This window comes from Salvelinus sp. IW2-2015, linkage group LG30 (assembly GCF_002910315.2).
Source record: "Salvelinus sp. IW2-2015 linkage group LG30, ASM291031v2, whole genome shotgun sequence".
NCBI classification, from domain to species: Eukaryota; Metazoa; Chordata; class Actinopteri; order Salmoniformes; family Salmonidae; genus Salvelinus; species Salvelinus sp. IW2-2015.
This window is the reverse complement of record NC_036869.1, coordinates 13529658-13555993: the sequence shown is the minus strand read 5'-3', so window position 1 is coordinate 13555993 and position 26336 is coordinate 13529658. Positions and strand designations below refer to the sequence as shown.

General features: G+C 43.3%; 1 pseudogene; it reads left to right on the top strand.

The window, feature by feature from the left end:
• The first annotated feature begins 16679 nt into the window (after nt 1–16679).
• The window catches only part of LOC111955321 (ras/Rap GTPase-activating protein SynGAP-like), a 73669-nt pseudogene continuing 64012 nt past the window's right edge, over nt 16680–26336 (top strand).

The window sequence follows — 26336 nt, the reverse complement described above, 5'->3', positions numbered from 1 at the left end:
CAAGTTGATTTTTGAAATAGTTTGTTATTGATTTTATGCTACACAAAAATAAGAAACATACATTTTTCTAAACTAATCCAATCTGTAAGTGGTTGTATTTATAGCACCGTTACAGTTTACACTGTGTAGGTAGTCTACAAATAGTGTATTTTCGTCCCTACTATGACAGGTATTCTAAATGCTATATGTGGGTAATGTATAAGTGCTGYATATCTTCCTGCAATTTGGATTCCAATAGAGATTCGATATCACATTGCAAACCACTATGTGACATATTAAGAAATATTCAAATAAGGCTAAAGACACAGTTTTTCAGCTCAGGATGACAAGGCCTACATGTATTTACTATGGTGGTGGGTATTTATTTATATTTATGTTTTTATGCACTAAAGTTGTTTTGAATGGATCAAATATGCCTCCCTTCGGAAAGAGGTATTCTAACATCAGTGAAACATTCTGGTTTAATAAGGGTGAAATTAAATAAAACAAATTCCATAGTGTGGAGTTGCTTTTCTCATGGCCTTCTATTGTTTCACACAAGCTCTTTCCTGTTGCAAATCTGGCAACTTTCTTATAACCTTTTGTGAGAATGTCAGATCACTCCTTTTAAACAGTACCCTACGTCAGTCTATTCCACCCTACTTTCACCTCTGCAAAGTAGTCATGTAAACTCAGCAAAAAAAAGAAACGTCCTCTCACTGTCAACTGCATTTATTTTCAGCAAACTTAACATGTGTAAATATTTTGTATGAACAGAACAAAATTCAACAACTGAGACATAAACTGAACAAGTTCCACAGACATGTGACTAACAAAAATGTAATAATGTGTCCCTGAACAAAGGGGGGGTCAAAATCAAAAGTAACAGTCAGTATCTGGTGTGGCCWCCAGCTGCATTAAGTACTGCAGTGCATCTCCTCCTCCATGGATGCACCAGTTTGCCCAGTTCTTGCTGTGAGATGTTACCTCCACTTCCACCAAGGACCTTGCAATTCCCGGACATTTTGGGGGAATGGCCCTAGCCCTCACTCTCCGATCCAAACAGGTCCCAGACGTGCTCAATGGGATTGAGTACCGGTGCTCTCTCACTGGCATGGCAGAAACACTGACATTCTTGTCTTGCAGGAAATCACGCACAGAATGAGCAGTATGGCTGGCATTGTCATGCTGGAGGGTCATGTCAGGATGAGCCTGCAGGAAGGGTACACCATGAGGGAGGAGGATGTCTTCCCTGTAATGCACAGCATTGAGATTGCCTGCAATGACAACAAGCTCAGTCCGATGATGCTGTGACACACCGCCCTAGACCATGACGGATCTCCCACTTCCAAATCGATCCCACTCCAGAGTAGAGGCCTCGGTGTAACGCTCATTCCTTCGACGATAAACACGAATCCGACCATCACTCCCCTGGTGAGGACAAAACCGCGACTCGTCAGGAAAGAGCACTTTTTGCCAGTCCTGTCTGGTCCAGCGACGGTGGGTTTGTGCCCATAGGCAACGTTGTTGCCGGTGATGTCTGGTGAGGACTGCCCACAACAGGCCTACACAGCCCTCAGTTCAGCCTCTCTTAGTCTATTGCGGACAGTCTGAGCACTGATGAGATGTGGCGTCTTCTGGTGTAACTCGGGCAGTGTTGTTGCCATGCTGTACCTGTCCCGCAGTGTGATGTTCGGATGTACCAATCCTGATCAGGTGTTGTTACACGTGATCTGCCACTGCAAGGACGATCAGCTGTCCGGCCTGTCTCCCCGTAGCGCTGTTTTAGGCGTCTCACAGTACGGACATTGCAATTTATTGCCCTGGCCACACTCTGCAGTCCTCATGCCTCCTTGCAGCATGTCTAAGGATGTTACAGCAGATGAGCAGGGACCCTGGGCATCTTTCTTTTGTTGTTTTTCAGAGTCAGTAGAAATGTTTCTTCAGTGTTCTAAGTTTTCATAACTGTGACCTTAATTGCCTACCGTCTGTAAGCTGTTAGTGTCTTAACGACCGTTCCACAGGTGCATGTTCATTAATTATTTATGGTTCATTGAACAAGCATGGGAAACACTGTTTAAACCCTTTACAATGAAGATCTGTGAAGTTATTTGGATTTTTACGAATTATCTTTGAAAGACAGGGTCCTGAAAAAGGGATGTTTCTTTTTTTGCTGAGTTTAGTAGAGCAATGGATGCAATCCGATGTACTGTACGTAGATCTTTTTAGGCGAATGTGTTACAGATTTTATGTATTTTTTWATTTTTTATTTAACTTTTTTCTTATTTAAATAAGAACAAATTCTTATTTACAATGACGGCCAAGGAAGAGTGGGTTGTTCAGGGGCAGAATGACAGATTTTTACCTTGTCAGCTCGGGGATTCGACCTTTCGGTTACTGGCCCAACGCTCTAACCACTAGGCTACCTGCCGCCCCCAAAGATAACAGATAACCTTCTGATTTAAACTCGCTCAATTCATTAACAACTAAGTGGTCACAGCTAAGTGGTCTGTGGTTTGGCTGCCCAATAAAACCTGATTCAAGTGGCCTGGCCATTGGTCTTGGGCAGTGGCGTGTATTTATCGATGCTAACAGAAGCTAGGCTTCCCCACAAAATGTACCCCCAAAAATGATTTATCTTTCATCTCTCTGTGTTTTCATAATTTAAATTAAATTTGCAAGAAGCTGAGTGTATCTCACTGAAGAAAGCATCCGAGCGAGCAAAACAGCGGCCCTCTGTCTCTCTATCTGATGCTTTCTGGTCATAAAGAGTACGACGTTGTTGCCGCCCATAGCATTGAATGCATGGGAAGCCAGCAAGCATTTGACCTCCCTTGATTAAAAAAAGTATAAAATAATAGCAGATCAGCGTTACGCTAAACTGAGTGAGTTCAACTGTGAATGGTCCTGGCACACCAAAAAAAGTTTCAAGGGAAGCACATTTGGGTTTGGTTTCACTCCTATCGCAGACAAAATACATCAGCGATAGAAACAATTTGAATTGTTGCATCTTGTTGTGTTGTTGTCCTCCGGTGGCTAGCTAGCTAAAACATGCTCTTGAGCTGACCGGGAAAAGACAAGGATGTCATCAAGATAGACAAACACAAACCAGTTCAACATGTCACAGAGCACGTCACGGAGCTTGAAAACTATTACGGACTTGAAAGGGAACGCCAGATGTGAGCTGCCCAGTGACGCTCATCTGGTAGACGCTGAGTCTACCAGATGAGCTAAATGTCTTTTATGCTCGCTTCGACGCAAGCAACACTGAAGCATGCACGAGAACACCAGCTGTTCTGGATGACTGTGTGAAAACGCTCTCGGTASCCGATGTGAGCAAGACCTTTAAACAGGTTAACATTCACAAAGCCGCAGTGCCAGATGGATTACCAGGACGTGCACTCAAAGCATGCGCGGACCAACTGGCAACTGACATTTTCAACCTCTCCCTGACTGAGTCTGTAATACCTACATGTTTCAAGCTGACCACCATAGTCCCTGTGCCCAAGGAAGCGAAGGTAACCTGTCTAAATGATTACCGCCCCGTAGCACTCATGACGGTAGCCATGAAGTGCTTTGAAAGGCTGGTCATGGCTCACATCAACAGCATCCTCCCAGATACCCTAGAACCACTCCAATTCACATACCGCCCCAACAGATCCACAGATGACGCAATCTCAATCGCACTCCACACTGCCCTTTCCCACCTGGACAAAAGGAACACCTATGAGAGAATGCTGATAATTGACTACAGCTCAGCGTTCAACACCATATTGCCCACGAAGCTCATCACTAAGCTAAGGACTCTGGGACTAAACACCTCCCTCTGCAACTGGATCCTGGACTTCCTGACGGGCCGCCCCCAGGTGGTAAGGGTAGGCAACAACGCGTCTGCCACTCTGATCCTCAAGGAAGGRATCAGGGCCCCTCAGGGGTGTGTACTTAGTCCCCTCCTGTACTCCCTGTTCGCCCATGACTGCGTGGCCAAACACGACTCCAACACTATTATTACATTTTCTGACGACACAACAGTAGTAGGCCTGATCACCGACAACAATGAGACACGCTATAGGGAGGAGGTCAGAGAACCTGCATTGTGGTGCCAGGACAACAACCTCTCCCTCAATGTGAGCAAGACAAAGGAGCTGATCGTGGACTACCGGAAAAGGCGGGTCAAACAGGTCCCCATTAACATCAACGGGGCTGTAGTTGAGCGGGTCGAGAGTTTCAAGTTCCTTGGTGTCCACATCATCAACGAACTATCATGGTACAAACACACCAAGACAGCCGTGAAGAGGGCACGACAAAACATTTTCCCTCTCAGGAGACTGAAAAGATTTGGCATGGGTCCCCAGATCCTCAAAAAATTCTACAGCTGCACCATTGAGAGCATCCTGACCGGTTGCATCACCGCCTGGCATCTGACCATAAGGCGCTACAGAGGGTAGTGCGTACGGCCCAGCACATCACTGAGGCCAAGCTTCCTGGACCAGGACCTATATAATAGGCGATGTAAGAGGTAAGCCCATAACATTGTCTAGAGACTCCAGTCACCCAAGTCATAGACTGTTTTCTCTGCTCCCGCATGGCAAGCGGTACCGGAGCTCCAAGTCTAGGACCAAAAGGCTCCTTAATAGCATCTACCCCCAAGCCATAAGACTGCTGAACAATTAATCAAATGGCCACCGGACTATCACATTGACCCCCCCCCATTTGTTTTGTACACTGCTGCTACTCGCTGTTTATTATCTATGCATAGTCACTTCACCCCTACCTACATGTACAAATTACCTCAACTAACCTGTACCCCCGCACACTGACTCGGTACCGGTACCCCCTGTATATAGTCTCATTATTGTTATGTTATTGTGTTATTTTTTTATTTACTTTAGTCTATTTGGTAAATATTTTCTTAACTCTTCTTGAACTGCACTGTTGGTTAAGGGCTTGTAAGTAAGCATTTCACGGTAAGGTCTACACTTGTTTTATTTGGCGCGTGTCACAAATAAAGTTTGATTTGATTTGTCAAGGGCCTGGAACACTGCGGGAGCGTTGGTCAGACCAAATGGCATAACCGGACACTCATAGTGCTAGCCGTGTTGAAGGCTGGCTGTCTTCCACTCGTCTCCTTTCCATATCCGAACCAGGTGGTAGGCGTTCCGAAGGTCCAACTTCGAAAAGATGGTCACCCCCCTGGAGAGGCTCGAAAGCCGAGGAGAGGTAGCAGGTAACGATTCTTAACAGTGATGTCATTGAGGCCCCGGTAGTCGATACATGGGCGAAGGATGCATGAGGCTGAAGGCCGCTTGTTCCCGGCAGCTAGAGAGTCCTCAATGTATACCTCCATGGTCCTGGCCAGACGGGATAAAGCCACCCTCAAGGTGGTGTGGTGCCCGGGAGGAGGTCAATAGAGCAATGGTAGGGTTGATGCGGAGGAAGGGATGTGGTGCGAGCCTTGTTGAAAACCTCCCGGAGGTCCTTGTGCTCCGCGGGTACGGAGGAGAAAGCCGAGGCTTTACTCAAGCCCGCAGAAGGACGTCCCAGGGCAGGCTGCGCTGCCTTAAGGCAATGTGCGTGGCAAAATGGGCTCCAACCCAGTTTAGGACCAGTAACCCAGTCGATCAGGGGGTTGTGCCTCTGGAGCCATGAAAATCCCAAAACCACAGGTGCATGAGGAGATTCAATTGGTAGAAACTGTACCGACTCACTGTGGTTACCCGACACTCGCAGGTTAATGGGAACTGTACTGAGAGTGGCCCTGCCAATGGAGCGTTCAACCAAAGCTCTGGTGTCCATGGGAATGGAGAGGGGTATAGAGGGGTAAAGATACCCAGCTGAGATACCAGGCTAGTGTCCATGAAGCTCTCATCAGCCCCAGAGTCAATGAGCACCCGGAGAGATTTAGACCAGTCACCTCACAGCAGGATAGTGTAGAGAGGAGTACGAGTAATAGGAGTTTAGAGACTCCCTGTATGACCCACCAGTGTACCCATACCTACTGATGAGCCTGATCTTTTTACTGGACAGGTGGAAATGTAATGTCTTGTAGTACCACAATACAAGCAACTGTTGGAGCTCAGCCTGCGTAAGCGTTCACTAGGAGACAATCTAGCCCTGCCCAGTTGCATGGGCTCAGGAGGAGATGAGCCGGCAGTCCCAGATGATCCTCGAAGCGGCTCGGGTGATTTCGAATTTTCTCGGGAATGCAGGCGTCGGGGACTTCCGAGGTTCTTCGGAGGTGAGGGTGAAACCGTGGACAAGCGATTGAGGCTGAGAACAGACCTCCTTTCCCTCCTGCGTTCCCGCAGGCACCCATCGATCCTTATTGTCAAGGCTATGAGGGAGTCAAGGTCCCTGGGTAACTCCCGGGCTGTGAGTTCATCTTTGATTTCCTCCGATAATCCATGAAGGAAGGTGTCGAACAGAGACTCCGGGTTCCAGGCACTCTCGGCAGGCCAGCGTGCGAAAGTCTACCACGTAGTCTGCCACACTGTGGGAGTCTTGACGCATACGAAGTAGCTTCCATGCCGCCTCTCTCCCAGACACAGGGAAATCGAACACCTTCATTACCTCCACCACGAAATCCTCCAGACTAAGGCAAACGGTGGATTGTTGATCCCACACCGCTGTAGCCCAAGCGAGCGCCCTTCCAGACATCAGCGGTATAAAATATGCTATCTTTGACCGATCCGAAGGGAACGAAGAGGGCTTTAGCTCAAAGATGAGGGCGCACTGGGAGAGAAACGCCCGGCAGGTTCCAGGATCTCCAGCATAGCGTTCCGGAGGAGGTAAGCAGAGTTCTCGGGGAGCCAGGATAGACTGGGGAGAAGGTTCGCTAGTAGCAAGGTTACTGAGCACCCGGGAGGTTTCCGTTGTGGCTTGCTCCAGTAATGAGTTGAACAAATGGTCATGACGTTCCTCCAAGGAATGGAGTGCCTCCATGAGGTTCTGAAGTAGCTCCTCATGTCTTCCAATGGTGGCTCCTTGCAGGGAGACAGCGTTGTGGAGCTGGTCTGAGTCTGCTGGGTCAGTCATGGTTCGTACTTTCACGACTCAGGATATGACCCAGATGCAGACACAGGAGGCGGATAGTACAGTTCTCAGATAATTTATTATAACACAGGGTCAGGCAAAGGGCAGGTCGAGGACAGGCAAAAGTTCGTAATCAGATCAGAGTCAGGCAGGTACAGACGCCAGGCAGGCTCAGGGTCAGAACCGGGAAAACTAGGAAACAAAAACTTGAGAAACAGGAAAATGGGAAAACACGCTGGTAAGACCTGACAAGACAAACTGGCAACAGACAAAGAGAAAACGCAGGTATAAATACACAAGGAATAATGGGGAAAAATAGGAGACACCAGGTGGGGGGTGGAGACAAGCACAAGACAGGTGAAACAGATCAGGGCATGGCAAACATGAAAGAGAGGACGAAGGCTTTGGTATTTCTCTACAAGTAGGGTGAGTCAACATGTTTTTCTACTTTGCACAAACAAATACACACACACACATACACACACACAAATCAGAACCATGGACAGCCACATTATACACTGCTCAAAAAAATAAAGGGAACACTTAAACAACACAATGTAACTCTAAGTCAATCACACTTCTATGAAATCAAACTGTCCACTTAGGACAAGCAACACTGATTGGACCAAATTCACAATGCTGTTGTGGCAAATGGAATAGACAAAAGGTGAATTATAGGCAATTAGCAAGACACCCCCAAAAAGGAGTGATTCTGCAGGTGGTGACCACCGAACACATCATCAGTCCTCGCTTCCGGCTGATGTTTGGTCACTTTGAAATGCTGGGGCGCTCTCACCTTATGTGGTAGCATGAGACGGAGTCTACAACCACAAAAGTGGCTCAGTAGGTGCAGTTCCCATCCGGATGGCACATCAATGCGAGCTGTGGGCAAAAAGGTTGCGTGTGTGTCAGCGTAGTGTCCCGAGCAGGAGGCGCTCACCAGGAGACAGGCGCAATCAGGAGACGTGGAGGAGGCCGTAGGAGGCAACAAACCACAGCCAGCAGGCCGCTACCTGCCTTGTGCAAGGAGGTGCACTGCCAGCCCTGCAAAATGACCTCCAGCAGGCCACAAATGTGCTGCTCATGATGCTCTCGTGGTGCAAACATTGGTACAGAAAGACAGACTAACCGTATGAGGGAAGGATAGTCTTGAAAAAGGGGCCCGCGTCCACAGGTGCGAGGTAGATGCTGTTACCCGCCTCTAAGCACCGTATGGCAGGAGGCGTTGGCAATATAATGCACAGAGACTGAAGCAGCCAAGAAATTAGAACAGAAATCGCTTCACTGCCGCGCCCTGTGCTCTTCACAGATGAAAAGTAGGAGTTCAACGCAAGTCTGAGCACCGCAGTGGCAACAATGTGAACAGACGGATGAGCAAGAGGATCTGGAGACGGCTCGTGGAAGAAACAGGTTCTGTGCCTTGCGACATCCTTCCAGATGACCGGGTTTGGCAGATGGAGGTAGTCGATGGTGTGGGGAAATAAGAGGGGATTTCTTTGTGGACTGACAACAGCCGCATCCATGTGCTTGCCAGAGGTAAGCCTGACTCCATGTAGGTTAACCGAGCATGAGGATCCTCAGACCTCCGTGTGAACCATATGCTGACAACTGCACATTTATGATGCCTGCTAGGCGAAGTGCATTTTGCAGGGCTGCTGCAGTGCACCTTCCTTGCACAAAGGCGGAGTTAAGCGGGTCACTCTTGCGCGGTTGTTGCCCTCCTACGGGCCTCCTCCACGTTCCTGGATGACTAAGGCATGTCCTACCTAAGTAGCGCCTTCTATGCTCTTGGACACTACGCTGACAGACACAGCCAAACCTTTTTGCCACAGCTCCGCATTGATGTGCCATCCTGGATTGAACTGCACTACCTGAGCCACTTGTGGGGTTTGTAGACTCCGTCTCATGCTACACTAGAGTGAGGCACCGCCAGCATTCAAAAGTGACCAAAACATCAGCCGAGGAAGCATAGGAACTGAGAAAGTCTGTGGTCATTCCACCTGCAGGGGGGGGAAATCACTCCTTTTTTGGGGTGTGTCTTGCTAACTGCCTTAATTTACCACCTATATCTGCTACATATTCCATTTGATCACACGCACTAAGTGAGAAGCTAGTTTGTCCAAAATCAGTGTTGCTTCCTAAGTGGACAGTTTGATTTCATAGAAGTGTGATTGACTTGGAGTTACATTGTGTTGTTTAAGTGTTCCCTTTATTTTTTTGAGCAGTGTATTTAGCCTAAATTGTTTTTGGTATCTTTTAGTTTTCACTGTTTTAGACAGTGAATTGATGATGTTGAAATGTTGAAGTTGAAATGGTGTTGGAATAGTGGATGCAGCTCCTGTTTTCTTTGTGACTTGCAGTAAGTCTCCGTAGTTCTAAATTGTTTAGTAGTCCAAAAATGTCAGAAACATTAAATCATTCTGTAGGTCATGTAACAGTTTGTTACATGCAATATGCTTTGTGGACTTCACCGGACAGAGGTCGCTCTCCAGTTTTGTGATGAAACAAAGGTGTGGTTGAATTTCTTATTGCCTCGGTCTTAGGCCTTTATATCAAGGTCGCAAGGCATATGAACTAACAGGTTATAAAGCACACAAGAAAATTATCACAACACATATGTTGTAATATGGCTTTTATTTCAGTCGTGAAGAGAGCACGACAAAACCTATTCCCCCTCAGGAGACTGAAAAGATTTGGCATGGGTCCACAGATCCTCAAAAGGTTCTACAGCTGCACCATTGAGAGCAACCTGATGGGTTACATCACTGCCTGGTATGGCAATTGCTTGGCCTCCGACCGTAAGGCACTACAGAGGGTAGTGCGTACGGCCCAGTACATCACTGGTGCCAAGCTTCCTGCCATCCAGGACCTCGGTGTTATAGGAAGGCCCTAAAAATTGGCAAAGACCCCAGCCACCTTAGTCATAGACTGGTCTTTCTGCTACTGCACGGTAAGCGGTACCGGAGCGCCAAGTCTTGGTCCAAGAGGCTTTAAAACAGCTTCTACCCCCAAGCCATAAGACTCCTGAACATCTTATCAAATGACTACCTAGATTATTTGCATTGGCCCCCTCTTTTATGCGCTGCTACTCTCTGTTATTATCTATGCATAGTCACTTTAATAACTCTACCTACGTGTACATATTACCTCGACTAACCGGTGCCCCCGCACATTGACTCTGTAGTGGTACCCCCTGTATATTGCCTCGCTATTGTTATTTTACTCCTTAATTATTTGTTACTTTTATTTTTTTTATTTTTTTTGTTGGTATTTTTAACTGCATTGTTGGTTAAGGGCTTGTAAGTAAGCATTTCACCGAATACCTGTTGTATTCGGCGCATTTGACAAATACAATTTGATTTGATTTGATTTGAATTCCAGCCTTGGTCGGTTGATCTGTTTAAGATTGAACATGAGGACTTTTTTGGAACAAATTTCCATTGATGACTGTAAAGGAGGACTTCTACATCATACCCCATTAGCGTTAGTAGTGGATTTGACCATGGTCATGATTTGATTTAGATCAATTGTTCTCAGGTGTGGGTGTGAGTCTGCGAGAGCAGTGTGGACAGTGCTGTGGTGCTGAAACGGTCCGAACTCCCTAGACACTGGGCAGCACTTAAGGACATCACTGTGGTGCTGAAATGGTTTGAACTCTGTAGAGACTGGGCAGCACTTAAGGACAGCGGAATGGTGCTGAAATGACAGACTCGACATACAGATAGATACACGTATTCAAAAGTGTGAATTGGAATCTGACTTCTTGATAACACTTTATATTAAGTTACCCTAAATACAATGCTGAAGCTACTACAGTAACAACATTGTACAACATAATTGTTCCTTAACTGGATAGTAATGGAGTTGAGCAGTTTCGGTTGTCACAAAAGTGGAATAAGGAARGGTCCCTATTCCTCTTGTGCAATTACTCAATATAATGCTATGCAATTTGCCTAAGTATTAAGTAACAAAATGTTAATACGTTGTTACTAGTGTAATTACAGTGTTACTACACATGTATAAAAGCAACTTAATTTGGTGTTACCGAATTCCCTGAGAATTGTGTGTGTGCCCAAGGTAGTATCCCCTACTGGCCTATGAATACAGTGCAACCCATTCTGCTACTTTACAAATGCATCTTTCTTCATTTCTCCTTGAAGTAATCGATATGTTATGACTGAGTAGATGAGAGTTTAGTAATGGAACCCTTGCTTACACGTATACAACTGTATTAGATCAGTGATTACTTAAAGCAGTGTTTCTCACTTTAAAAAATGTTGTCTTTGGCCTGGTTTTAATGCTTTTGACAGAGCATAATTTCCTCTCTTTGCTTTCTCAATCCATTCCTGTGGGAACCTCACGGTGTGTACATTTTTATTTGACCTTTAGTTGAATCAGGTATGTTAAGTGCTGTGGTAAAATGAAATGGMGCACGCCCCTGTATTGAATGTATTGAGAAACACAGACTTAAAGGAAAGGTAGAGAGAAGGATGCACTGTAAACGTGTTCAATTCAGGTCATACTAGCTCAGGCAGCATTCTCATTGCATGACAGAGAAAATAGAGAGTGTGGGAGACAGTGAAATACAGGGAGCGAAGGGGAGGAAAGGSAAGGAAATAGGGACAGATGGGTAAAGAGAGAGGGGGAGGGGTGAGCCATAAGGAGAAAATATGATTGTGACTGTGAAGCAGACCAATGTTTCCTGTGTGTAGTGGTCAAGGTTATCAAAAGCCCACACAAAACTACAGTGGTGGAATATCTACTTCCTACTTTTTGGATCTGCAAGGCCTCCTACATAGTGCATGTGAAATTGTACATTTAAAGACTATAGAGGACAAGAATGGGAGGAGACTAGTCACTATTTCTCGTGTGTCAGGGTTACCATGGAGAAAAAGTGTGGGCTTCTCTTAAAAAATTGTGCCCTCCTTTCCTTCAGTTCCTACCCCTACTATATCTCTCTTCCACCTTTTCCACTGCGTTGTCAATGATTCACAAACCTCCATTTCCCCTTTAGGTAGCTAGTTCTATCAGATGTTCTCTTCTCTTCTTCTCATGTGGAACGCTAGTCCTATCGTCCTTCTAACCCATTTTCCTCTTTCCATTTTTCTTTTCATTCTGCTTGGAATCTCTCGCTCTATCCTTTGCAGATCATCTGTCCCTCCAGCAGTCCCTTACGGTCTATTCTTTACTCAGTTGCCATGGCGATGTGCTGGGGGCGTGTGTGTGTGAGTTAGAGAGAGTGAGGGAGTGGGTGTTGCGGAAGTGACATCGATAGAGCTGAATTTTTGCTTCCTGTGCACTCTCTCTCTATTTCTGGAGGTGCAACTTTAACAGTGCACAAAATATAACACACAATCAAATTGTATACAGTATTGCATTCTCGTTGAACTGGGAATGTAAATCACCTTCCTCTAAGTAGGAGGGTAATAATTGTGTTGCTTGGCTGTCCTCCCAGCACAATGAATGCATGGGCAAATTATAGAAATGGTTCTCTATTCTGTTTTTATCATTGTCATTCGACCAACYGAGAATTAAAACTAAAATGAAATGTCACATACCTTTCAATAAAAAAATGTTAGGTTTGCCTTATTGCCAAATACAATATGCAAGAGTATGTCTGTTTTATTAATGTTAATGTTAGTTTCGTTGTGCATCCCTGTCTCCTAGATTTGGGCATAAGCCCATGTGATATGTCGTGAGCATCACACTGCTCGGGTACACACAGGCCTATTGGTTAACATTAAAGGTGCACTATTTAGCCTTTTTACAAATTGGTATGTGAAGAATACTGCTTATACAACTTATTATATGCACTGAACAAAATATAAACGCATCATGCAACAATGGCTGTGCAAAGCTGCTGGTTATTGGCGGGAACTGTAACATGCTGTTGTACACGTTGATCCAGAGCATCCCAAACATGCTCAATGGGTGACATGTCTGGTGAGTATGCAGGCCATGGAAGAACTGGGACATTTTCAGCTTCCAGGAATTGTGACATGGAGCAATGCATTAATATGCTGAAACATGAGGTGATGGTGGAAGATGAATGGCATAACAATTGGCCTCAGGATCTCGTTACGGTATCTCTGTGTATTCAAATTGCCATTGATAAAATGCAATTATGTTCATTGTCCGTAGCTTATGCCTGCCCGTACCATAACCACACTGCCACCATGGGGCACTCTGTTCACAATGTTGACATCAGCAAATCGCTTTCCCACACAACGCCATACACACTGTCTGCCATCTGCCGGGCACTGTTGAAACCGGGATTCATCCATGAAGAGCACACTTCTCCAGCGTGTCAGTGGCCATCGAAAGTGATTATTTGCCCCCTGAAGTCAGTTACGACGCCAAACTGCAGTCAAGGCAAGACCCTGGTGAGGACGTCGAGTAAGCAGATGAGCTTCCCTGAGACGCTTTCTGACAGTTTGTGCAGAAATTATTTTGTTGTGCAAGCCCAGAGTTTCATCAGCTGTCTGGGTGGCTGGTCTCCGACAATCTCGTCGGTGAAGAAGCTGGATGTTGAGGTCCTGGGCTGGCGGGGTTTCACGTGGTCTGCGGTTGTGAGGCCGGTTAGACGTAGTGTSAAATTCTTTAAAATGAAGTTGGAGGGYGCTTTAGGTAAAGAAATTAACATTCATTCAAATCTCTAGCAAAAGCTCTGGTGGACATTCCTGCAGTCAGTATGCCAATTACACACTCCCTCAAAACACAATTTGTAGCATTGTGTTGTGTGACAAAGCTGCGCATTTTAGAGTGGCCTTTTATTGTCCCCAGCACAAGGTGCACCTGTGTAATGATCATGCTGTTTAATTAGATTATTAATATGCCACACCTGTCAGGAAATTTTGATTTTATTTTACTAGGCAAGTCAGTTAAGAAGAAATTCTTATTTTCAATGACGGCCTAGGAACAGTGGGTTAGCTGCCTTGCTCAGGGGCAGAACAACAAATGTGTACCTTGTCAGCTCGGGGATTTGAACTTGCAACCTTTCGGTTACTAGTCCAACGCTCTAACCACTAGGCTACGCTGCACTTTTTGTGCGTATGGAACATTTCTGGGATCTTTTATTTCAGCTCATGAAACATGGGACCAACACTTTACATGTTGCATTTATATTTTTGTTCTGAATATTTAAGCAATAAGGAATGAAGGAGTGTGGGTATGGCCAATATACCAGGGATTAGGACTGTTCTTATGCACGACTTAACGCCGAGTGCTGGATACAGTTCTTGTGGCAATATACCACAAACACACGAGGTGCCTTATTGCTATTATAAACTGGTTATCGGCGTAATTAGAGCAGTAAAAACAATTGTCATATCAGTGGTATATGGCCTGATACAGCGCATTCGAAAGTATTCAGACCCCTTGACTTTTCCCACATTTTGTTACGTTAAAGCCTTCTAAAATGGATTAAACTAAAATAGTTGTTTTCCCTCATACATCTACACACACTACACCATAATGACAAAGCAAAAATAGGTTTTAAGATTTTTTTGCAAATTTATAAAAAATATACATATCATATTTAAATAAGTATTCAGACCCTTTACTCAGTACTTTGTTGAAGCACCTTTGGCAGTGATTACAGCCTCAAGTCTTCTTGGGCATGACACTACAAGCTTGGCACAACTGTATTTGGGGAGTTTCTCCCATTCATTCAAAGATGTTTGATCAGGTTCAATTCCGGACTGTGGCTGGCCCACTCAAGGACATTCAGCGACTTGTCCTGAAGCCACTCCTGCGTTGTCTTGGCTTTGTGCTTACCGTGGTTCCTCAATTAAAAGTTACGAGCTTATACTGCGACTGTTTGTGYTAGATGGTGGCATTCTGTCATTGCACCACATTATCACAAGGGGGAGTTAGAACGCTGATCTATTGGTAGTCTGAACTTAAATGTCCTGCATCAGGCAACAACAACAAAAACTGTCGGTGGTCCTGGAGATAAGAGAGAACTTGGGTAAATACAATGGGGGAATTTCACTTGACATGTGGACTGACGATTTTCCCAAAAATAGGCACAGTGGGCTTTTGGTTTCTCTCCCTCTAAAAACAGAAATTAATAATTCWAAATAACAAACTGGCTTTATTTTCAAATTAGTAAGAATGTCTCAACCCATGTTCAAGAATGGGCATTTTTCCTTTATTCAGATTACAATCGTTCACTTTTGGTTATTTGAAATCATCTCCAAAATATTGTTATTTTTTAAAACAACGCTATTATTATTATTATTAACCGTGCGTATTAATTATATAACTAGGCTACCTGGCGCCCCTTAGATAGTCTCACAGATCAGATTTGCTCTAACGAAAAATGCCCCTTAGATAGTCATTTAGAATCATCCAATCCTCTAAATGTAATTATTGGTGGAGAGTCACGTCATTGGTGGAAAGTCATGCGCCATTGCCGGAGATGAAGAGGACGAGGAACGAGATGGAGTCACAATCCATGCCAGGCAAACATGCAGATGATTATTTTAGAAAACTAAAGGTATTTTGGATTCAGTGCATTTTCTTTTAAAAACATGTTTATAGCCTATCAATGTGTAGGCATACTGTGTAATAAAATCAATAATTGTGTACTAAAAATGTGAATGTGTTTTTGCAGAGCATACAACCATGCCGACAACCATCCGTGGAGATCAGTGGACAAAGGGCTGGACAACAGGCCGTACCGAAAAAATGCATGGTTCCACAGAATACCAACTGGGATGAATCCCGAGGCAAATGAGGCTTCTTCATCAAGATCTTCATGATTTCGTTAATAAAATAATGATTAAAATACTCTCGCCAGCTTTGATCTATGCCTGCGCCTGCAGGGCCCAAAGGTCTTTGTTTGTCAGACGAATCATTGGGTCGAAACTACAGAACAGTAATAAACAAGAMAATTAACACATGGTTAATGTTCTGAAGAAAAAAAAAATATATATATATTGGTCATATTGATCATGGCTCCCGAGTGGCGCAGCAGTCTAAGGCACTGCATCTCAGTGCAAGGCATCACTACAGTCCCTGGTTTGAATCCAGGCTGTATCACATTTGGCCGTGATTGGGATCCCCCCAACAAGCAATAGCCTACCCACGTGTGGTCAACTATTTCAGCACTGTTTCGCGTTGCTCTGAGACAAGCAACATTTCTTAATTAATAAACATATACATTTTTAAACATTTGTTTTATTAAACCTGCATTATAATTGTATCAAAGACCCGTAGATATTCATTTAGAATCCTCTACATTTAATTAGATCTACTACTGTACAAGGACATTTTATGGATCTACCAGTATTTTCATTTAGAGATTCCGGTAAAGAAATGTGTATGTAGAGGGGTAACTTTCTTCACCAGTTCTCTTACCATTTTGTTCAATTGTGTGATTAGCCTACCAGTTGGTGTAACTGTAATGTTAACTGTAATGTTAATTCTCACAATATTAAAAACGTTCATATGCGTTCATGAATTAAATCGCTTTAGCCGCCATGTTGCGGTTGATCTGATGAAGGATTGACTCGATCTATAAGCCCAGGACAATATTAAAATGGGCAACAAGATACACTACAAGAAAGGGAACACATATATAACCGTAGAAAATGGTTGTAGGTAGGAGGGCCATCTAACAAGTGCAGATCGGAGGGCCATCAAGCGAAACAAATCAATGAAGCATGGGTAAACAGTAAACTCTCTGATGACTGGGTAGGGTAGTGGGCCCACGCCTTCCGCTTCTCCCTTCCCTTGGTGCGAGGTTCTGGGCCGGGAGGGTCGGGAAGGTGACTTCGGCTCTCACCCGAGCTCGGATCCCCGCATCTCCATGTCGCCTGGGGTGCGCCCCATTTCCCCATTAGGCGCGGCCACATGGTGCACCCCCTTTCCCCAATATCAAGGTGCACATGGGCCTATTTATATAATGAACATGAATTCAGAGGGCAGAAATGATTAAATATTAAAGCATGAGACCTCTCACTAAAGGCATCATACAKAAGTTATACGCATGGAATATAGCAATAAGAATGTCAGTTTAATATGCAGTGCAGATCACCTCCTATAACCCTTCTCAGAGTTTTAAGAATTGTGTGTTTTCAATTATTTGTGACATTGTGGCATTTAAAGTATATTGAAGATAGAAGCAATAGGATTTGAAGCAATAGCCTGCCCATGTGTGGTCAACTATTTCAACACCGTTTCGGGCTGCTCTTAGACAAGCATGTGGACTGGTCTTGATAAATCAATGAGATTTTTATTTTCACTGAATCTCCGTTTGGGTATTGATTAGACTACAATTAGGGTGTGGAAATGTTTGGATTATTTTGCTCTTAGTACTGTAGCCTACTCCCGACCGGTCATGTTGTACAGCGTCATATTTTCCTAATGGAAACCCRGAGGGTTTAGTTTTTAGTTTTTCTTGGAATAGAAACACCATAATATTAATCTAATTAATTCATCAAAATTTCTTAAAATCAATCCCATATACTATGTTCTTACAAAAAAAAGGTTTTCAATTCTCTAGTACAGCCAATATTAAAGACTGTCAAATGCTTCTCAAAGATGCCCTCTGGCGGTCAAACTAGCACCAGCTAGCATTAATGGCAACAATGGCTGACACTTAAATAACGTGCTATAGAATTCTGCGGCAGTGTGCTGGTGTATGACGCAACTTTTACAGGAATAACCACTGTAGGGTCATTGTCCTGTTGGAAGGTGAACCTTTGCCCCAGTCTGAGGTCCTGAGCGCTCTGGAGCAGGTTTTCATCAAGGATCTCTCAGTACTTTGCTCTGTTCATCCATCCCTCGATCCTGACTAGTCTCCCAGTCCCTGCCGCTGAAAAACATCCCCACAGCATGATGCTGCCACCACCAGGCTTGGCATTTAGGCCAAAAAGTTAAATCTTGGTTTCATCAGACCAGATAATCTTGTTTCTCATGGTCTGTCCTTTGGGTGTCTTTTCACAAACTCCAAGCGGGCTGTCGTGTGCCTTTTACCGAGGAGTAGCTTCCGTCTGGCCACTCTGCCATAAAGGCCTGATTGGTGGAGTGCTGCAGAGATGGTTGTCCTTCTGGAAAGTTCTCACATCTGCTGTACACAGAGGAARTCTGGATCTCTGTCAGAGTGACCATCGGGTTCTTGGTCACCTCCCTGACTAAGGCCCTTCTCCGCCGATTGCTCAGTTTGACTGGGCGGCCAGCTCTAGGAAGAGTCTTGGTGGTTGCAAACTCCTTCCATTTAAGAATGATGGAGGCCACTGTGTTCTTGGGGACCTTCAATGCTGCATAAATATTATGACTTGGTTTTTGCTCTGACATGCGTTGTGAACTGTGGGATCTTATATAGACAGGGGTGTGCCTTTCCAAATCATGTCCAATCAATTTAATTTACCACAGGTGGACTCCAATCAAGTTGTAGAAACATCTCAGGGATGATAAATGGAAACAGGATGCACCTGAGCTCAATTTCGAGTCTTTTAGCAAAGGGTCTGAATACTTATGTAAATAAGATATATATATATATTTATTTATTTTATTGGCAAAATTTAAATGTTATTTATTTTCTTTATTTTGTTGGCAATATTATGTGGTATTGTGTGTAGATTGATGAGTAAAATTTGTTTTAATCAATTTAGAATTAGGCTGTAATGTAAAAAATGTGGAAAAGGGGAAGGGGTCTGAATACTTTCCGAATGCACTGTATACCACAGCCTTCAGCCAATCAGCATTCAGGGCTCGAACCACCAGTTTATAATCAATTAAATATTTCTGGTGAGCCTTGTCCAATCCAGAACAGCCCATTGGGTCAGGAGCCAGTTTCTGTATCGTGAGGCAGCACATAGATATAGAATAGAGGTCTCTCTCTTTCTTTGTCAAAAGACACCACTGTCTTTCTATCTCATGGAAGTTTCTGAATTGAGGATAGGTCTATTTTATTTTTAGGACAATCCATAACCCTGATTGCCAACTCTATTTACGGCAAACTCTGCTGCTACCTTCTGGAGGAAATAATTGTTTTTTTTCTGCCACTGCCACTCTACCACTGTTAATTGTGCTATTGATCCCAGTTTTTGTTAAAATGTTTCAATGAACAAATTCCTCTTATCTCATTCTTAGATGGAATTTGTGCCTCCCCCTTGTCCTCYCGGCCCCAGACCCCTTCCAATGGCCTGGCTTATGATCCCCCGGGTTGGAACCCATGTCGCTCGATGAGAACCGGGAGTCAGCGCTACATGTTTGACCAGGAGGAGGTAGGATGAATACCTCCATCTTGTTCACAAGAGACAKGCACATGCAGGACATGGAACACAACCACAGTCCTGCTGATTTTCATTTCTCCCMAGCTCTTAATTGGTCAGTGAATCTATTTGATTGACTAGACTAGAGAGTCCACATTGATCTCTGAAGTATTTACCTATATGGGTATGGTGCACCTAACCCCTGTGTGGATCGGAGTGTTGTCCCTAACCAATAAAGGMACAGTTTGTTTTATATAGATCATTTGAGTATCCAGACTAGGTCCTACTTTATTCTGTTACCTATTAAAYGTGATGTGTTTAAATGTTTTAACGCTACTAGAGAGTCCATACACCAGACTACCTAGGTCTTTATCAGTCTAGGATTGAGAGACGGGTGAGAAACAAGGTACCGCAGTGGCCGCTAGAACAGGTTGTATTGAATGTGGTGTCGTATGGGCAGCCCAATTCTGATCTTTTTCCAAKACTAATAYCTTTTTGTCTTTTGACCTATCAAATCAGATCTTMTCACATCAGAGCTCATTTAGAGCTGATCTGATTGATCAAAACACCAATTAGTGAAAAAAATATCAGAATTGGGCTGKCTGGGTAAACACAGCCATAGAGATCCACATCAGATCCATACCGCTGTTTAATTATTAAATTATATTTCTATTAAATTCTATACGTTTCCATTAGGTCCAAGTGGGGGTTATTGAATTATTTAGTTAATAAGAGGTGTCTCATCAAGTGGTTATGAACATATTTAAAGAATTGCTSTTGTAAAGAACAGCAAGCATGTTATTGTATCATACATTTTTTTTTACATTTGTTTTTGTATTATCTTTCCCCCCATTTGAATACTCCTATTTTACAGCTCATACATATACAGACTGATGAAATTAGTACAAGCTAAAGCATTAATGATGCAATGCAATATATCAGTGTTTTATTAGTTCCGATTAGGACAGTGGAAGTGGACAAATTTGTGMATTAAAGTAATTAATCAAAAAAGTTGCTAATTGAAAAAATAAATACATTTCRGCTCTTGGTAGACGCAGCTTAATACAACACGGGGCAGTCCACATGTGAGAGCTGATGTCCCAAAACTAGCCACTGGAGGGAGACATTATTCAACAATACAATGAGGTATTGTACTGTTTATAGTACAGTAGTCTTGCAAAGACCCCCCCAGTCCTCCAAAAAGTGTCCGGGAGACACTTTTTGGTTGTTGTAAATTTAACCTTATATGATCGTAATCATTGTTTTAGGGTTAGGGTTTACTATGAAAATGAGCGGAATCCCTCTTACCTTTTCCTTTAGTGTGGATGGGATGGGGGATGAAATGAATCTATTGATCTGAGTACATAGCACAAACATTGATTATAGTTCATTAWTAATTATAGTCATACAAAACATCCCCAAWATGTTTTKGTCACTGCACGTACTGGGGTAGTGCATTTGAAAAATCTGTGCAGTTCTATACCAGTGAATAAAGGAAAAAAGCTATTTAACTTAGATTCAACTTAATAGATCTTAAGTCAATTGGGATGACAATTTGTCATTGCTAACGTTACCATTGCTACACTTTTTTGTGTGTTTTCTGCTACTTACTATGACACAGTATTACAATGCCTATGTCACTTGTGGCTCACGTCACCTGTCTGGGGAAATACCTGTGGGAGAAGGTATTTCGAACCACTCGCTTGTCCTTCCACTGTCCCTTAGCCAAGGTCTCTTTGCCCCAGCTAACAGCAGAACCCACTAAACATAATGTACAGTAACTCTTCAAGTTCATTGAGGTTGTGCTGAGACATCTACTTTTCTCTCTGTGGTATTTCATGATGTCAAACAACTATGTATAGTAAAATGATCTCCATGCAATATGTCGGATGTAATATGTGAACTCAATGCAATATCTGGGAAAATGTCACAATTTCAGAGTTACAGGATCAACAAAGCTACTAGTGTTTATAGAGAGGATAGGGGACATAAGAACGGCTCACAAATTAAATATGACATTTAATACAGTATGTGCTGCATGGTTTTGGAGGTCGCAGTAAATTACAGTATATGATAAATTAATATTTTCAGATACAAGGTCAGTAGTACTGATATTAAAGGGATATTTGTATCTCTGAAGTGTACATAGTTGCTAAAGAGACTTGAATTGCCTCCGCTGTCACGATTTCATAATGTAATTGACACAAGACTGATGGTTAGTAATACAATGAATTACGTTAAAGCTATGGTCTGGAATTTGGAAATCTGTTCAATGGTCATTTAAATGATAATTTAAATGAATGGATATTTATTTACAGATTGATTCCTAAAGAATACAACTTATAAATGCATCATGAGCTTAGCACAACCTTCTTGCTATACAATAACCCACATAAGGTATACAATGACATACGGTTCTATTGTTTAAAAGCAACAAAAACATAAACAATGTAAATTTTCTAAATGTGTTAAACGATCATGTGGATGTCACAGACTGTCAAGAGTCTGTATAAAGGCTGTATACCGATACACATTGTTTTATTAAATACCAGAATGTAGCTTTAATCCCAACCTTCTATTCACTTTGTTAACTATTTGTGTCAAACAGAGACAACGTGCTTCTGGGTAAGTCTTTGCGTGTTCAAAAGGAAATTGACCTTTCACCTCTGTAAACCACATTGGGAATGTGTTGTTCTAGCCTTTACTTTAAGTGTGGTGGAAAATGCCCTTGGTCCTTGAGACAGTCAACTCTCAAAGGTTTAGATTTCAGTAGGGGAGGTTTTCAGTTTTGAGCTTTATTATGTTAAATGCTGTACATATATTAAGTCATATGAAGGTAACTGAACATTTTACACCGTGAAATGGACATAAATAAAATAATAAGAACATGTAGCAGTGTTACACAACAAATGTTTTCTTATACAGTATATGCTCTGGTTTGATATGATCATTTAGCATAAATTAAATAATCCATTTAGCATAAATTAAATGATTTAAGATCCTGTGCAATCACTTTTTTATTGCAGGACAACAGCTAAAGAAAGTGAGGCTTTAGTGCCCAACACCAGTGATTTCTACAGTATAGGGGAGGTGCTAGTAGGAGGGATGAACGGGCATGGAGTGACCAAGGTACAATCTGAAGAATTGACTTTGAACTCTCTGACCCTCTGTTCCTACCATAGGTTCACCCTTTACTAATGCGTGAGCGTCGCTCAGGCTCTCAGCGCAGTGAGCGCACCAAGCTGCTCCGAAGGACAGTCAGTGTGCCGGTGGAGGGGAGACATCAACACCCTGAGATAGGTATGTAGAACATATATCCCGAAAAGATTTGTACTGGATTACAAAGTGAAAAGTATATAAATGCATTGCAGTTCAATAGCACCAATTCAAATACATTGTTTTTCGTTCTTCTGGGTATCTGCAAGCTCTCGTTAAGTACATGTATGCTTGCAGTTCCCAAGCCATTGTATTTGTTAGGAGTCGATTTAAATACACCACTATGAAAGCATACTGTTGGTTACCATTCGGCTTTGCATTCCTTCTCTGTGCCTTTTTATGTGTCAATCAAATCAAATTATATATTATAAACCATCAGTAGCTCACATTCATGTTTATACCTCAAATAAATAAGAAGTGCCCACTTGCAGTTTGTAGTCTTTTGTTGTTGAAGTGATGCATTGACATGATGCACTACAGTATGTCAAACAACAATTTGACCGTATTGGTATTTGTCAGGTTCAAAATATTATAAAATGTTTCATTATACTATTGTGCTGGAAGCATAGAATAGTTTAATTATTTAAATAGATTTGTAATCAAACTGCACCATGAAACAAGCTAAACATTCCCTGATGGCTGGTTTAGAGAAAATCTCCTTTCCAATGGTCAGTGTTGGCATGTGTCGTAATCAAATACAGAGATGAAGAAATGCGTATGGAAAACAATAATTTCATGAATTTCGGGAATGAAATGCCTATAATTGTGCCTCTAAGAATAAATCTATTGGCTTTGTTGATACAATTGTTAATACTCTGTAGCCTGTACATTAGTTGGTGGGTCGTTCAACCAATTCGGTGCCTTTTGATAAATCTAATTAGCGTAACAAAAAAATCCCTATAAAATGTGTCAGTTTATATCCAATCAAATCAAATTGTATTTGTCAAACGCGCCGAATACAACAGGCGTAGGTAGACCTTACAGTGAAATGCTTACTTACAAGCCCATAACTTACAATTCAGATTTAAGAAAAATAAGTGTCAAGTAAAAAATGTAAAATAAAAGTAACAAATAATTAAACAGCAGCAGTAAAATAACAATAGCGAGGCTATATACAGAGGGTACCGGTTCAGAGTCAATGTGCAGGGGCACCGGTTAGTCGAGATAATTGAGGTKAAATGTACATGTACAGTAGTTAGAGTTAAAGTAACTATGTATAGACAATAATCAGAGAGTAGCAGCAGCGTAAAAAAGGGGGCGGAGGGTAATGCAAATAGTCTGGGTAGCCCTTTGATTAGTTATTCAGAAGTCTTATGGCTTGGGGGTAGAAGCTGTTAAGAAGCCTTTTGGACCTAGACTTGGCGCTCTGGTACCACTTGCCGTGCGGTAGCAGAGAGAACAGTCTATGACTAGGGTGGCTGGAGTCTTCCTCTGACACCGCCTGGCATAGAGGTCCTGGGTGGCAGGAAGCTTGGCCGTACTCACCCTCTGTAGTGCCTTTGGGACAGAAGTCGAGCAGTTGCCATACCAGGCTGTGATGCAACCAGTCAGGATGCTCTCGATGGTGCAGCTGTAGATCCTTTTGAGGATCTGAGGACCCATGCCAAATATTTTCAGTCTCCTGAGGGGGAATAGGCTTTGTCGTGCCCTCTTCACTACTGTCTTAGTGTGTTTGGACCATGATAGTTTCTTGGTGATGTGGACACCAAGGAACTTCAAGCTCTCAACCTGATCCACTACAGCCCCGTCGATGAGAATGGGGGCGTGCTCGGTACTCCTTTTCCTGTAGTCCACAATCATCTCCTTTGTCTTGATCACGTTGAGGGAGAGGTTGTTGTGCTGGCACCACACGGCCAGGTCTCTGACCTCCTCCCTATAGACTGTCTCATCGTTGTCGGTGATCAGACCTAAGCTAGAGATATCTGTTTGTTTTTTTGCATTGGATACAACTCAATCCACCGCATCCACCGATGTTGCACTTCCGCATCTGCTGTGAAATGTGACAGAGCTAGAGTGGTGTTGTTCAGATCATGAGACATCCCAATACTCGGTCTTCTCAGAAAAATCATCTGTAGCGTCCGAACAAACTATTATTCTTCTGATGAGACTTCTCATGATCACAGTGTTCCCCGTTTTGCTGTACTACCCCCACAAGAGTCTTTGGACTCGCCTGAAGTCGGTACAGCCGATCTGTTTACTTCTGTCTGTAGCGTCTGAACAGTTTGGGCTACAAACTAATATCCCTCTGTGGAAAGGTGAGGCTCTCCTGAACACGTACAGTGGGGAGAACAAGTATTTGATACACTGCCGATTTTGCAGGTTTTCCTACTTACAAAGCATGTAGAGGTCTGTAATATTTATCATAGGTACACTTCAACTGTGAGACACGGAATCTAAAACAAAAATCCAGAAAATCACATTGTATGATTTTTAAGTAATTAATTTGCATTTTATTGCATGACATAAGTATTTGATACATCAGAAAAGCAGAACTTAATATTTGGTACCGAAACCTTTGTTTGAAATTACAGAGATCATACGTTTCCTGGAGTTCTTGACCAGGTTTGCACACACTGCAGCAGGGATTTTGTCCCACTCCTCCATACAGACCTTCTCCAGATCCTTCAGGTTTCGGGGCTGTCGCTGGCAATACGGACTTTAGCTCCCTCCAAAGATTTTCTATTGGGTTCAGGTCTGGAGACTGGCTAGGCCACTCCAGGACCTTGAGATGCCTTCTAACGGAGCCACTCCTTAGTTTCCCTGGCTGTGTGTTTCGGGTCGTTGTCATGCTGGAAGACCCAGCCACGACCCATCTTCAATGCTCTTACTGAGGGAAGGAGGTCGTTGGCCAAGATCTCGCGATACATGGCCCCATCCATCTCCCCTCAATAGGTGCAGTCGTCCTGTCCCTTTGCAGAAAAGCATCCCCAAAGAATTATGTTTCCACCTCCACGCTTCACGGTTGGGATGGTGTTCTTGGGGTTGTACTCATCCTTCTTCTTCCTCCAAACACGTCGAGTGGAGTTTAGACCAAAAAGCTCAATTTTTGTCTCATCAGACACCATGACCTTCTCCCATTCTTCCTCTGGATCATCCAGATGGTCATTGGCAAACTTCAGACATGCCCTGGCTTGAGCAGGGGACCTTGCGTGCGCTGCAGTATTTTAATCCATGACGGCATAGTGTGGTTACTAATGGTTTTCTTTGAGACTGTGGTCCCAGCTCTCTTCAGGTCATTGACCAGGTCCTGCCGTGTAGTTCTGGGCTGATCCCTCACCTTCCTCATGATCATTGATGCCCCACGAGGTGAGATCTTGCATGGAGCCCCAGACCGAGGATGATTGACCGTCATCTTGAACTTCTTCCATTTTCAAATAATTGCGCCACCAGTTGTTGCCTTCTCACCAAGCTGCTTGCCTATTGTCCTGTAGCCCATCCCAGCCTTGTGCAGGTCTACAATTTTATCCCTGATGTCCTTCCACAGCTCTCTGGTCTTGGCCATTGTGGAGAGGTTGGAGTCTGTTTGATTGAGTGTGTGGACAGGTGTCTTTTATACAGGTAACGAGTTCAAACAGGTGCAGTTAATACAGGTAATGAGTGGAGAACAGGAGGGCTTCTTAAAGAAAAACTAACAGGTCTGTGAGAGCCGGAATTCTTACTGGTTGGAAGGTGATCAAATACTTATGTCTTGCAATAAAATGCAAATTAATTACTTAAAAATCATACAATGTGATTTTCTGGATTTTTGTTTTAGATTCCGTCTCTCACAGTTGAAGTGTACCTATGATAAAAATTACAGACCTCTACATGCTTTGTAAGTAGGAAAACCTGCAAAATCGGCAGTGTATCAAATACTTGTTCTCCCCACTGTACATGTCTGAATGT